This window comes from Octopus sinensis, linkage group LG1 (genome assembly GCF_006345805.1).
Source record: "Octopus sinensis linkage group LG1, ASM634580v1, whole genome shotgun sequence".
NCBI classification, from domain to species: Eukaryota; Metazoa; Mollusca; class Cephalopoda; order Octopoda; family Octopodidae; genus Octopus; species Octopus sinensis.
Window position 1 is genome coordinate 78,290,600 of NC_042997.1, and position 14,157 is coordinate 78,304,756.

A 14,157-nucleotide genomic window follows, 5' to 3' on the forward strand; every position below is an offset into this window, starting at 1 on the left:
CAAGGCGTTCCATAGCGCTAAAAGATTATATCTTTTCTTTTACTTGTTTCAGTCATTAGACTGCAGCCACGCTGGGGCACCACCTTCGAGAATTTTTTAGCTGAATGAATCGAACCCAGTACTTACTTATTTTTAGCCGGGTACTTATTTTATCTGTCTTTTTCCGAGTCACTACGCTACGGGGACGTAAACATCACCATCGGCTGTCAAACGGTGGTGGGTGTACAAACACAGACACAAAGACACACACTCACACACACACACACACACACACACGCATACACTCGCGCACGCGCACGCATACGCACACACACACACGCATACACACGCACACGTGCACGCATACGCACACACACACACACACACATATATACATACATACATACATACATACATACATACATATATGTACATACCTACATATATGTATATATACATGCATATGTGTATAGGACATCAAAAAACGTAGACAAAATGAGAAACGAGAACAAAAAACAAAAGCATAGAAAACGAACATTTTTCGAACAATGAAAAAACCCAGAGAAACGAGATATGCAACATAAAGAACATTCCCTCCATCAGTCGTCCCCTGTTTTATCTGCTCACCGTTTGTTTTTACTATTTTGTTCTCACCGTCCTGTTTTTGTTACCACTTTCATCCTCCGCAATAAATCCCAAATTATATTTAATTTGCTTTGCGGGAAGGACTGTTTTAACGAAGACGCATCTTGTCCTTACCTTCAAAACGTGAAGTACATATGCATGTATTTATATATTATTTATATTATTATATGATCGAACGCCACGCATAGTTTTCCAAGTAAGTTTTATCTATGTATATGTATACGACGGACTTCCTTCAATTTCTGTCGACCAAATCCATTTACAAGGCTTTGGTCGGCCCGAGGCTATAGTTGGAGACATTGAACCCGGAAGGCAAGCTTCTTACATCACACCCGTACCTGCGCGTATATATAGTTAGAAATTAAAAACAATAACATTAAAAACTGATATCTAATTGTTTACATCCTGCAGAAAACACTGTATACAAACTATATTGTTGCCTTTCTGAGTGTGATAAAGTACAAGCAACATTACTAAATGATTCTGGTGTTGATACTCAATTGTTTTTCCGTTTTAACATTAAGTTTAGAACTATTAGAATAGACAAGCAAATTTTATTCTAATACATACTCCAGTAGAATGAACCAGTGGTTACAATTTTTTAAAAATCTTGTTTGGAGTATTCGGTTAGTGTTTTGTTGTGAATTTTCTGTTGATGTCTGTCTCGAAACCCTTCTCTGCTATCGAGGTTGTGCTCTGAACTCTGCTCAGAGGAAACTTCCCAATAACCATAGGTTTCACCTGAATTTCAGTAACAATGATTTTTCACTTACACACTCTCTCCTTACAGCTGCAATCAATACTGCGATCTGTAGTGCTCAATAAATAGCAATTTATATGAACCATTGTTTGTTGCTCTCTTTGCTGTTGTCTTCTTTATCTATTTCTTAGCCTTTTCAGCGTCTCTGAGAAAAAATTCCTCAGTAGCTCTTGCTGTCATGCATGTAATAACAACAAGAGTTTCTGCTCGCATTACAAATCTTATCACCTTTCTCTCTGTGCTTTCAATGGAGTAATACTTTGAGAATTTTTCTGAGGTTTTCGAAATTTATCACTACTTGCAAGTGCATGCATATCCCGTTCCACCACATGTCATTTCAGGTAATTTCCCCACTGCCCCTATTGTGTACAAAAAGGGCTACGTATCAAAGCCCAAGGTATTTATACCAAAGTCCCTTGCTTGTAACCATTGTGTTATGCCGTCCTCATGTATTTAGTTCAAATGATTTGGAGGAATATTAGGAACTAAATTGGCCTTCTTTTCAGTTTTGAAGATCAGGCACATTATGTCGCATGCCCTATTCCCGTCAATGGATAATGCATAGTATAGGGGTTCTTTTAACCGTTCTTTTGAAGGTGTAACAAAATCTTCTTCCCTCTTCCCTTTTGGACAAATTATTCATGCAAAAAGGCTAATCATTTTCTCATTACTGAACTTAACTCATGTTCAGACTATTACTTCCACTTCTAATGCTAGCAAAAAGATTTGTTATTATTGTCTATCTTAATATCGTAGAAGTTTGTTGTTATTTCTAGTATGTCGTGACGTGAAAATTTGTGCTTTCAAGTATCATAGCAGATTGTGACAACCTATTTAATTTTTTTTTAAACAAAACTATTTTCGTGTATTCGAGGAGCATTATTGGTACGTTTCCTTGGGCATGGTGTACCCAGTACTACTTTATAATTATTATTGTTCCTGGGGTTGAAATTAAGATTTAAAAAATGTGAACTACAGATCTTTTTTTTTTTTTTTTCAAAAATAAAACTGTCTATTCCAGATATTAAGATACATGTGTTATTCCGAGATTATTTTTGCAGGAAGCAAAATCCAATTTTCTCGGACATTGGTTTCCTCATGTTTACTTCCATAATAATTGTTTCTAATAATGTTTACTTCCATAATAATAATTGTTTCATTGAGGTGATTTATATCCCTGCACAGTGACATCTCGGCCTTCTGCATTCAACAGCTACTTGAATCTTTGTACCATATGAAAGGCTTATGAAGTCCGGGATATCCTCTACGTTCTGTTAATCCGCCTGTATTAATAACTGCATACCCTGTCCTAACCAGTTTTGCTTCGGTATATTTTTTTTTCTATATAGAGAATAGTAATTTTCTCTTCTCTGTCTAAGAGAACTGCTGGTAACAACAAGCAGATGTTGTTTTCTGGTCGACTATTTAATATTCTTATTTTTGAACATCCTTTGGCCAAGGTAAATGGGGTGACCAAATCCCAGAAGAAGTTACTCAGAATGAGGACTGCAAAATCTTGTGGGAGGCAATGATTCAGTGTGACCATCAGATTGGAAATCTGACATTGTTGTGAAAGAAAACAAAAGACATACCTGATAATCAACATTAGCATGTCCTTGTAACCACAGGATCGAAGAGAAATAAAAAATATAACTGAACAACTATTATGAACTGAAGCGGAAAATACACAGGCTGTGGGCAATGAAGAAAGTGAACGTGATACTAATAGTGATTGGCAAGTTTGGAAGTATTATTAGTACTCAACTACCAACGTGGTTCAAAAAAAGATTGGTACAAATCTGAATATAGAACACCTACAAAAATAATCATTGTTTCGAATTGCAAGAGTTCTCCGCATGGTCCTTGGAGCATGATCAGTAAACATGTATCCTCTTAGTTTGTTGACGGTTGGCAGCATTCACTTATCATCATTGCCGGCGATAATAATAATAATAATAATAATAATAATAATAATAATAATAATAATAATAATAATAATAATAATAATAATAATAATGATGATACAAAATTATCTAACTCAGAACCAAGGAAAACTGGTACAAATAGCCACAAAGCATGAACAAAACAAAAAAACAACAACTGTTTTTTGTCATCAAGGAAGCCGAGAAATAGAAGAAAGAGGTCATAGTCCCTGAAAATTATGAAGGAAAATAATGAAACACGAAAGCTATAAAGCAACTGAAATCCAAACTTAACTGAAACAAGAAAATACCAGGATAAAACGATGGCAAGAAAAGTCCTTGCATGGCAAATACTGGGATAAGCTAAATAGAAAAGAAACAGACAAAGTGAAATTCCAACAATGATTGAGAAGTTCAAGATTCAAAGCAGAGATTGAGGATCTTTTATTGTGGCACAAGATCAAAGTCTCTCCCAAAATACATAATTGAGAAAAATATAATAAATAACTGCAGAATATGAGGTGATGGAGAAGAAACAATAAATGATATTCTCTCTGACTTCCCTGATTAAGAAAGAATATATCCGCAGACATGACAGAGTTGGGACGTATATACACTGGAAGCTATGTTAGCACTATGGACTGACAAGAGAAAAAGATGGTATAGGAATATCGCAGAAAATGACGAAGCAACCATACTCCGAGATATGTCAATACACACAGATAAAGAGATCGAGATTAATAGAGCGGATATAGTTGTTAGAGACCATTAAAAAATGCCTTCTAATAGATGTATCAATCCCAACAGATCACAATGTATCTCTAAAAGAAACAGAGTAACTCTCGAACTACAAAGATCTGGAAATAGAGATAACCCGAATGAGAAGCCTAAAAACAGAAACAATACCTCTAATAATGGGTGCATTAGGTATGGTTAAAAACATACAGACAAATACATGATCAAAACACCAGGTCTTATGAATGTATATATCATACAGAAAATTGTAGTTTATGCATTTCAGAGGTACACTTAATCATATGCGCTTCATTTTATATAGTCACACTCTGAAAATGATATATTAGCGTCTCCTGTACAAGGGAGTTTTATTTCTCATCTACTTAATACCTTATGCTAAACAGGGGCTCTATAACACTTCCACATTAGAAATCAACTCTGACCATATAAAAGGGCTAGTTCTACTGATATGGTTGTTGCGGCTACATAGCTACACTTCAACTGTGGCTGGGTAAACCTACGATAAATAACGCTTCAGTCATGACAATCACGTTTTTTTTCTCGAGCATTGCATATCAACGACTGCATTATGCAATGTGTCTTTTTGAGAAGAGAAAATGTAATCTGAGCGAGATTTTCCTACACTTTCTAGCAAATCGAATGTCCATTCAGAGATTCTCAAATCATTTCTAATCAAGCATCAAGCTGTCCTATGGTCACAGTTAATCCACAATACCACGAAGTGCATCCATTTTTAGACATCAGAGTAATTTTCAGGTAGATTTGTATACTGTTATTTACAGGTGAGTGACCACATAAAGTCTTCCGTGTTGGCTGCTAAGTTTATTTATATGGTATATGACATTTAGAATTGAGCGTCTTTGATAATGTCATAGATGATATCTTTAAACATTAGTTATTCTCTCGACTAAGCTAATTGTAACCTACTAACCTCTTATCTGAAAGTTTTGTTAATACGACAATGAGTGTGTGCATTATGTCCCTCATATACACTGGTGTGCAAAAGTCTTAGGCAGTCCCATTTTTCTCTTTGAAATTTGATAATAATTGGAACTTAATGCTGAAATATTCATTTTTATGATATGGTACTAATTTTGTAATATATTATTTTAACATACATTAAAAATTCACAGAATTTCCAGTATTTGCTAAAGTTGACTAAATCATGAACCAAAAAAATTGTTTCATTTCATTAAAAATTACTTAAATGTTACAATAAAACATCATGAAAACATCAGCTTTAAATATCTTTATGCCAAAACAATTATCGATATTTCCATGTTTATATCTAGATTAAATGCGTTTGTAACACTTCCTTCATCAGCTCAAAGATTTCTTCTGATTTGGATTTGAAAGTACTAAAAATCAAACATACCCGTCCGGTATGAGTAACACCGGACAAACCATGCCTGACCGCCAGTACCAACGAATTCAAAAATACAAATGAGAACTCACATTCGTCCCCGTCCACCCACGTGAGTTACAGAGTAGTACATTCCTATAGAGATAAACTGCAGTTAAAATTTCAGGGAGAGAGAATTATATTGTCAATAATAAAGTGTTGATCTTTATAGTCAACTAATCCAGAAACAGGCTTGTTCTCATGTGATCTTATATAGATGTGAATTTTCGTTATTTTTCCCTTATACCTGTGTGAGTTATTTCTGAGTATGCATTGTCTGGGAGATTTTTCTTACAGTAGAAGAAATAGCTAAGTTTTTGGCTGCTGTTTCTAAAAAGTTCGGTGTGTGGTAAAGTAAATTATTTTACTGAACCCTATTTTTATAAAGTAATATATATATATATATATTATATATATATATATATATATATAATGATTACTTCATTTTGACAGATGATAGCCGTGCCATCAACACACACACTACACCCCATCACACAGCGCAATCACTCCGTTGATTAACACTTAGATGACTTTCAAGACCAGCTGCTGACTGAAATGTTTTAAAACACAAGTGACATATTATTCAAGCTTCTATATCCTTGCTCTTTGGAATCTGATACTGAAGGAATGCTTTTGTGAACTAGCATATGTCTTTTAAGTCTAAATATGGTCTTATATCTAGACTTACTTGGTGAGGTAGGTGATTGTTGGACACCCTGCAGAACGATATATATATATATAATATATATATATATATATATATATATATATATATATATAGATATATATATATATATATATATATATATATATATATATATATATATATATGTATATATATATATATATATGTGTGTGTGTGTGTGTGTGTGGTGTGTGTCTGTATGTATGTATGTATGTATGTATGTATGTATGTATGTATGTATGTATGTGTGTATGTATGTATGTACATACGTACGTATGTATGTACGTATGGATGTATGTATGTATGTATGTATGTATGTATGTATGTATGTGTGTATGAATGTATGTACGTGCATATATATATATATGCGCATACATACATACATTCATGCATACATTCATACATACATGCATACATACATATATAATTTATATATGTATATATATATATATAAATTTTTTTCAATATGCTAGGCTACTGGTATAAATTGATATTAATCTAATTAATATCAATTTTTTACCCTTATTATTTAAATTTAAATAACCATGTTCTCTAATCGGCAAGCTTCGATGCGGAAAACTATTTTCTGCGGAAGTCATTTCTGGCTTCGGCGCGCCGAAACGAAGACATTTGAAATATACTCCAAAATATAATTGATAGAACTGTATGCATGTTGTCTCTCGGCAGGACGTCCCGTGTATAGACCTTCAAATTATATTTTCTATGACGGTCACACTGAAGATTTGCAGACATTTACTTAATGTAAATGGTAACAATGAAACCTAGTATGTGACTAATCATTATATTTTGTATCTTTTCATTTGCCTTGCCCGATTTACGTTCTGGGGAAGGGATTATGTATGTATGTATGTATGTATGTATGTATGTATGTATGTATGTATGCCTAAGTAGCGAGATAGATGGATAGATAGATAGATAAATAGAAATCTTATAAAAAACAATTATGTTGTAATTTAATTATGATACCCATACAATTAATTAGCCTGTATATACTAATTACATTCCAAAAGACGTGTGTACCAGATGTGCAGGAATATGAGCAGTACGAAAGACATATGCGCCTAAACGTTTATGAGCAGGCATAAAAGTCAATGAGAGAGCAAGAGAGAGACAGAAAGATAGACATAGAAACAGAGACAGGGGGAGAAAGAGAGAGAGAGAGAGAGAGAGAGAGAGAGAGAGAGAGAGGCTTAATGAAAGAGGCAAAACATTTCAGAGCGGGGTAGCACCAACTGTTATAGTATCACGTTTTCTAAAAGACATCAAATTACTTGGCTATGTTTATATTACAATCACTACGTTAGTTGTTGTCACAAAACTCTTACCACAAACACTCATGCATACATGTATACATATATATATATATATATATATATTATATATATATATATATATATATATATATATATATATATACATGTATCCGTATATATCTATATGTATATATATATATATCTATATATATCTATATGTATATATGTACGTTAGTACGTTATTATTTAATTTTATTTCTAGATTTCTTGCCAATGGAAAAAGAGCCGATTTCTAACATAGATCCAAGATTCCTTCATTGGAATTTCAACATCAACAAGATATTTGTGCATTTTTTTGTGTGTAAGTGTGCAATATTTAGACTCAGTGCGTGTGCAGATATGTATATTTTGTTTTATAGTTGAATGTCTAGACATGTACATATCTACTTAAGTGATAAAGTTTTGAAAAGTTTTACATATTTTGACAGTTCCATTAGTGGCATGTAACCGTAATATTCTAATTAGCTTTCTAATATTTGATTTTGAAAACCTTAATATTTTACAATTGATACTAAGGCCAGAGTCCTAACAATTAAGGGCATAAATCTAAATTTGTAATCTAGTGGAATAGCTGTAAATTCCTAAATAGATCAGCGTAGATGTTTCGTTTTTCTTTGATCGTTAGCTTTATGTTGAAATCCGTGGGGCAACCGATTTAGGCTACAGTTTCTCTTCTCTATCCCAAATCTCTATGACTCATCTATTATGTATGTATGTATGTATGTATGTATGTATGTATGTATGTATGCATGCATGCATATATGTACGAGGGGGTACCCAAAAGAAACCGGAATTTTTCAACATTCTTTTATTCACTAAGTTTTACATGTTTACACTTTTACACATTCAAAATATTTTCCTATTGAAGCGATGTATCGGTCCAGGCGCATTTTTCACTGTTCGAAGCAGTCCTGGAACTCTTGTGAAGTGATGCCTTTTAATGCCTCCGTCGTTTTTTTCTTTACCTCTTCCACATCTGCAAAACGTTTTCCTTTAAGGACTTTTTCATTCGGGGGGACAAAAAATGTAGCAGGGAGCAAGACTGGGTGAATAGGGAGGGTGGATAAGCGGGGTCATGCCATTTTTAGTCAAAAACTGTTTTGCGCATTGTTGTGACGAAACCACCATTCTCCTCTCACTGGGCCTAACCACATCCAGCTAGTTACTTTTGAATGTTCTTGTCTCAGATTCCACAAAAGAGAAACAAACTTAATTGAAACAAAAACGTTCGATGTGGAAAGATTTAAAATATATCACGGATTCTAAGAAGTGCCGGAGGTTACAGGTCCCTTACGTGTCGAATGACACTATGCAAAGAAGTGTGCGTGTATATATATATATATATATATATATAAAGACCTCTGAATATCAGAGAGTAGGCAAGAAGTTTATATCATTTGTTCTCTACATACGGTTCAATTTTGTGATTCAATCGCACATTGTGGTTTCAGGTGAAATTTTGAACATTTGTGGTATTATAATATAGTGATCAAATGTCTGAAGAAGTTGTAAGAATGACGAGAGGGAAGAAGATAGAGAGCAAATTGAGAGAAACAGAGAGAGATAAAACGCATAAAGGAGAGAGAGGAAAATATACAAAAAGAAAATGTAAGATTGTAACATAAAGTGTTTCCCTGATGGTTCATTGTGTTTTACCGTCCAATTGCACTTGGAACAACTAGTGCAGAAGTTGTAAAGAGATGGAATGGTGAAACATGCAGAGAAACGAATGATATAAACTTCTTGTCTAGTCTGTGACATTCAATGGTCTTTAACACTGGGTGTCGTATAGGGATATCTTCTAGGACACCCTACCGCAGAAAATTTGTGTACAAACCATACATACATACATACATACATCATACATACATACATACATACATACATACATACATACATACATACATACATAACATACATACATACATATATACATATATATATATATATATATATATATATATATATATATAATATATATATATATATATATAGATATATATATATATATATATATATATGCATGTTTTTTTAAACATAGTATACCCAAAATTACTGCAGTCAACTAGTTTCTTATTGAAACGATATAATGGGATCTGAGCTAGATTTGGCTGCAATTTATAGCTCCCACATTGGTGGGTTTGAAGGTATTATCATTATTATTTATTGATATTTTCGTTAAAAAAATTATTTTCTTTTGTATTGAATCGCTTCTGGTATTCTAATGTTCCATTTTTTTTAAGAAACATGGCCTCACAGTAGCGACCCTGTTTCTTACAGAGCTGCCGGGGAATACCCCTGGTTTGACAGAACAAATATTTCATTTTAAAATAAATACTATGATTTATCCAAGAGAAAAGTTAAAACATCTTCTTGTGAAGAAATGTAACAACTGGGTTGATTGGTGAGAACTGTAATGTTATTGCTGATATCAGCTCTCGAGATACTTTTAGTTCTGCACTGGTTGTATGTAGAATTGTATATCACGCAAAAGAGGAAGAATTCATTTGGTTTGATATGGTACACACCTACCCAGCACCTGCCTCCCTCTCGGTTTCCTTTTCTGTTTCCTTATTTACTTCTTGCCTTTGTTTTTCTTTCCTGCTTTCCATTTTGACCTATACTTCATTATTTTTCTATCTCACTCAACTTTCCATTTCATATTCTCTTCGTGCCTCCCCCCTTTTCTTCTTTTCTTCAGTCATTACTTCCTTTTTTGAGTGTGTGCTTTTGACTGCTTGCAATAATTTTCTTTTGTAGTTGAATCGTATTTCTATTTCTTGTTCCGTGCATGTCGACATATACATTTATGTAGCGCGCGCGCGTGTGTGCACGAGTGTAAAATTGCATAAGCGTGACCCTTGCTGAAACATAAAGCTAACGAAGAAGAGTCTTGTAAAGTCATTACTCCCGATGGATTATGATGGATTAAACTGGATTAGGCGAAACGATGAACGTCTTTATTCCTTACTAACTCTCTTGGACGCGGTTATTGTATAAATATATAGCTAAAATAATCTTCATGTAATTTCTTATTTAAATACACAGATTATATCAAAAAGACGATTCCCTCAGATAATTTATTTTTCTTCGTGTTCAAAATAGGTGATTATTCAACTGTCGAAACTTTAACGAATACATGCTTTGATTTTCATTTAAAACTGTCTCACAAATATATTATTAGAACTCTACAGATTTGTTCAGGATGGAGATGAAGATAATGGCATTTATATTAAAATGTGTTATGTGCAACAGAAGCAGTCTTAGAGTTAAGAAGCAGTCTATGTATCATACAATATTAAAATTTAAAATTTATTACGGTATCGGTCATGACATAATAGCTCTTATGGATGCGGTGTGTTAAATAGCACAAATAAGTCAGTAATTGACGAAATTCCTCCAGAAGCGATGCGAGAATGCCAGATGTACATATCTGCCTTTTGGAGTTTTCTTAGTAACAAATACAACAACCATATGCTAAAATAAAATCTGTCATCACACATACATAAAAAAAATCAGTGATTACGTACATAACAGATCCGGACGAATACCGCAGTTAATTTGGCCTTACGTCTTGTATTTTCATTAAGTGTGGTACACAGAAGGCTATTTTAATTAAATTCACGCTATAAAGTGATATGTGTGGGTGTTTGCATGGGTGTTATGAGCAAGGATAACATCATGAGTCAAAAGAATGACCTAGCTGTTCATTCCTAACAAGTTCTGGCAGATTTGAACGTAAATATGGTATTCGCTGTTATATTTCACCAGAGAACAGAAACTCTCTTTACACAATGCCTGTTGACAACAAACGCGAAATAGTAATTTATTATTGGCAGACATTTAGCTCTAACAGCAAACAATTTGATGAATTCTATAAACATGAACAATTACTCTTGTTCAGATTCAGAGAACCTTCGGCAACTCTGGCTAAAGAGGTACAATCATGTCAAATAATCAGTGCCTCGGAATCCATTATATTACCGAGTTGTTTTTGTTGTAAGCGTACACTGTTGAAAGGGAGAAGTTGTTTTGCTGTTCTCGGAAAATGAAATGCACTACTTACCGAATGGCATATTCACGTTCAAATCTGTTGAAATGTGTTCAGAATGAATACACACATCATTTCATGTGTGCGTGTGTATGTGTGTATCTATGTATACAATCTATATCTATATATATGTGCGTGTGCATATATATATATATATTATATATATATATATATATATATATGCACGTATGTATATATATATGTGTATGTAATAAGAATACGTGGAGGCGCGGTCGGAGGATCGCGGTTTCGATTCCCAGGCCGGGCGTTGTGTGTGTTTATTGAGCGAAAACACCTAAAAGCTTCACGAGGCCCCGGCAGGGGGTGGTAATCCCTGCTGTACTCTTTCACCACTCTTTCTCTCACTCTTTCTTCTGTTGGCCTGTTCGCTTAGCCAGCGGGGTGGCGTCATTCAAAGGCTAAAACAATGCGAAGTGCATTGTGACCAGCGATATGTAGCAACATCTGATGGTCTGGTCGGTCACATGATGATGATGATGAATAAGAATATACAGATCTATGTTTAATTGTTGCTTACATGAAGTAATCTGTTGCTGCTACACAAAGAAAATAGCCTCAACGCAACAGTGAAGCTTGTAGGAGAGGTTGTAAGGGCTAAAATTCAGCTCCCAAGAGAGAAGTTGGGAAAGACACACAATGATTTATATATAGAAAATGCATGAAGAGTTAACATCAAAATTCGGCATTGAGAGTAATATCAATCTCCGAACCAGTCGCTTCTGCAAAACCCCAAAGTTTCCATCAAAAGACAAGACCAAATACTGCCAAGTTTCCATGAAAAGATAGGACCAAATACAGTTTGGTGTTCAAAGGTTCATAGCTCTTTAATGTCTTACAATGAAGTTGAGAAATCTATCTGCTGTGAATATACATGAATTCATGAATCAGTATCAAGGCAAAAACTAAACTCAGGGCAGCAGCTAATCACCAAAAGCTAATTACAGAAAGAAGGCTGGAGAAATATCTGCAATTGCTTATGCGGTGTTCTAGTATGACGCAGCCTTCGTTATAAAATAGCAAAAAAATAAAAGAAAGAATATGGGTGTACAACAGAGAGCGGAAAGGAGACAGAGAAGAAAGAAGGGAGGGAAAAGGAGTGAAAGAGAAGAAAAAAGAAAGAGAGGACTAAACTCAGTCCTACAAAAAAACTGCTTCAAATTTTGGTACCAGAGAGGTTAGTCGAATACATCGACTTCATTACTTGACTGCTATTTTATTTTATTGACCGAAAGGAAGATCTCTGTTACGTAAAGAGACTGAGAAAATACTGCTAAGCATTTTGTCTGACGTATTTATGATTCTTCCAGCCCATCGCCTTAGCCCTACGAAATAATAAAATAACAAAATGATAAATTACTCGTTAATTTTACAGCGTACTTGTTGTTGCTTGATCAATGGATTTATCACGTTGTCTGTTGCAGCATGCACTGCTTCAACTATTCATCCAATGTGGTATTGACTCAAACACTCGTACTTTGAAGAGCCATCGAAAAAGCCGTTAAGTGGTTCACTGACCTGTAACTAGTAGCAAGCAGTACTTGCTCAAACCACATCTCAACCCATTAAATAAGGGAGGGGAAATATTGAATAAGGTAGTTCTGGATACACTATGTTTGAAAATAATTGGATGAACATAGACGAAACGCTTTTGACCATTTATCATAGATTTGGTGCTAAACAACAATAACCACAACCTTGTGCACTTATATTAGAATATAAGTAGGATTTGGAAAAGACAAAAAGGGAAAAAGAAGTTTATGATTGCTTCAGAAATGAATATATTCATTTCTCAAATATAAATGTACTCTTCTTCAACTGTACTCTTCTTCAACTTGTGTCACTGAAAGAAGAACCACATTATATAATCTAATGTATAAAGTTTCTTCTGTGAGACTAAACAGCTGAATTCGTTCGTCATGAGTGCGAACCGAAACTTGTTGTTATTCAGTTTACTAGGAGATTGCATCTAATCTACAGTGCAAGCCTTTGAGATTAACATATTTTTATTGATTTATGACTGCTACATCTCAACAGCTAGATTTTCACGTGTTTTATTTTGGCAACTGATGGCCGTTAATAGCTATTCTGATATTGAACAGTTACTCATCAATCAATATTTCTTAATTCTGGTTCTCATTGACCCAACACTTGTGTGTTGAAGACACATTACAAGGTGTAAAGAGAGTAAACAATCAAGATAATTTGGTCTTAGTGTTGTATTGTTTACTTTATTATATTATTTTCAGCTCGTTGTTTTGTTATGAAGCTTTTAATTTAGTTTAGCATCGAATTTGGAATTCAGACTAAATAGTAATAACAAAAGGTTCTATATTCAATGGCGTTCACAGCTTCCTAAAGAAAATTAACGACGTAAAAGCAATGAAATAAGTAGAAGCATAAAACGAAATGACATGAAATAGATTCATTTGGAGCCAATTTTGTCACATAACTTGAATGTCTCCAATAGTGGAACCAGAGGTAACTTGCAATTATTTCTAGCTATACGATAAGTAAAAGTTATATTCTGTGGTATCTTCAATTATTTTACTTTTAAGTTTTGGGAATTTGTGAAGATATATGAGATCATTATATATACAATGGA

General features: G+C 34.0%; 1 long non-coding RNA gene across 1 annotated transcript in view; it reads left to right on the forward strand.

Annotated features, from left to right (window-relative positions):
• The first annotated feature begins 458 nt into the window (after window positions 1-458).
• LOC118766283 overlaps window positions 459-14,157 on the forward strand; it is a 17,572-nt gene continuing 3,873 nt past the window's right edge. Inside the window, exons 1-2 of the long non-coding RNA XR_005002197.1 lie at window positions 459-591; window positions 2,785-2,789. This is a non-coding gene — a long non-coding RNA (uncharacterized LOC118766283). The remainder of the gene's footprint in view (window positions 592-2,784; window positions 2,790-14,157) is intronic.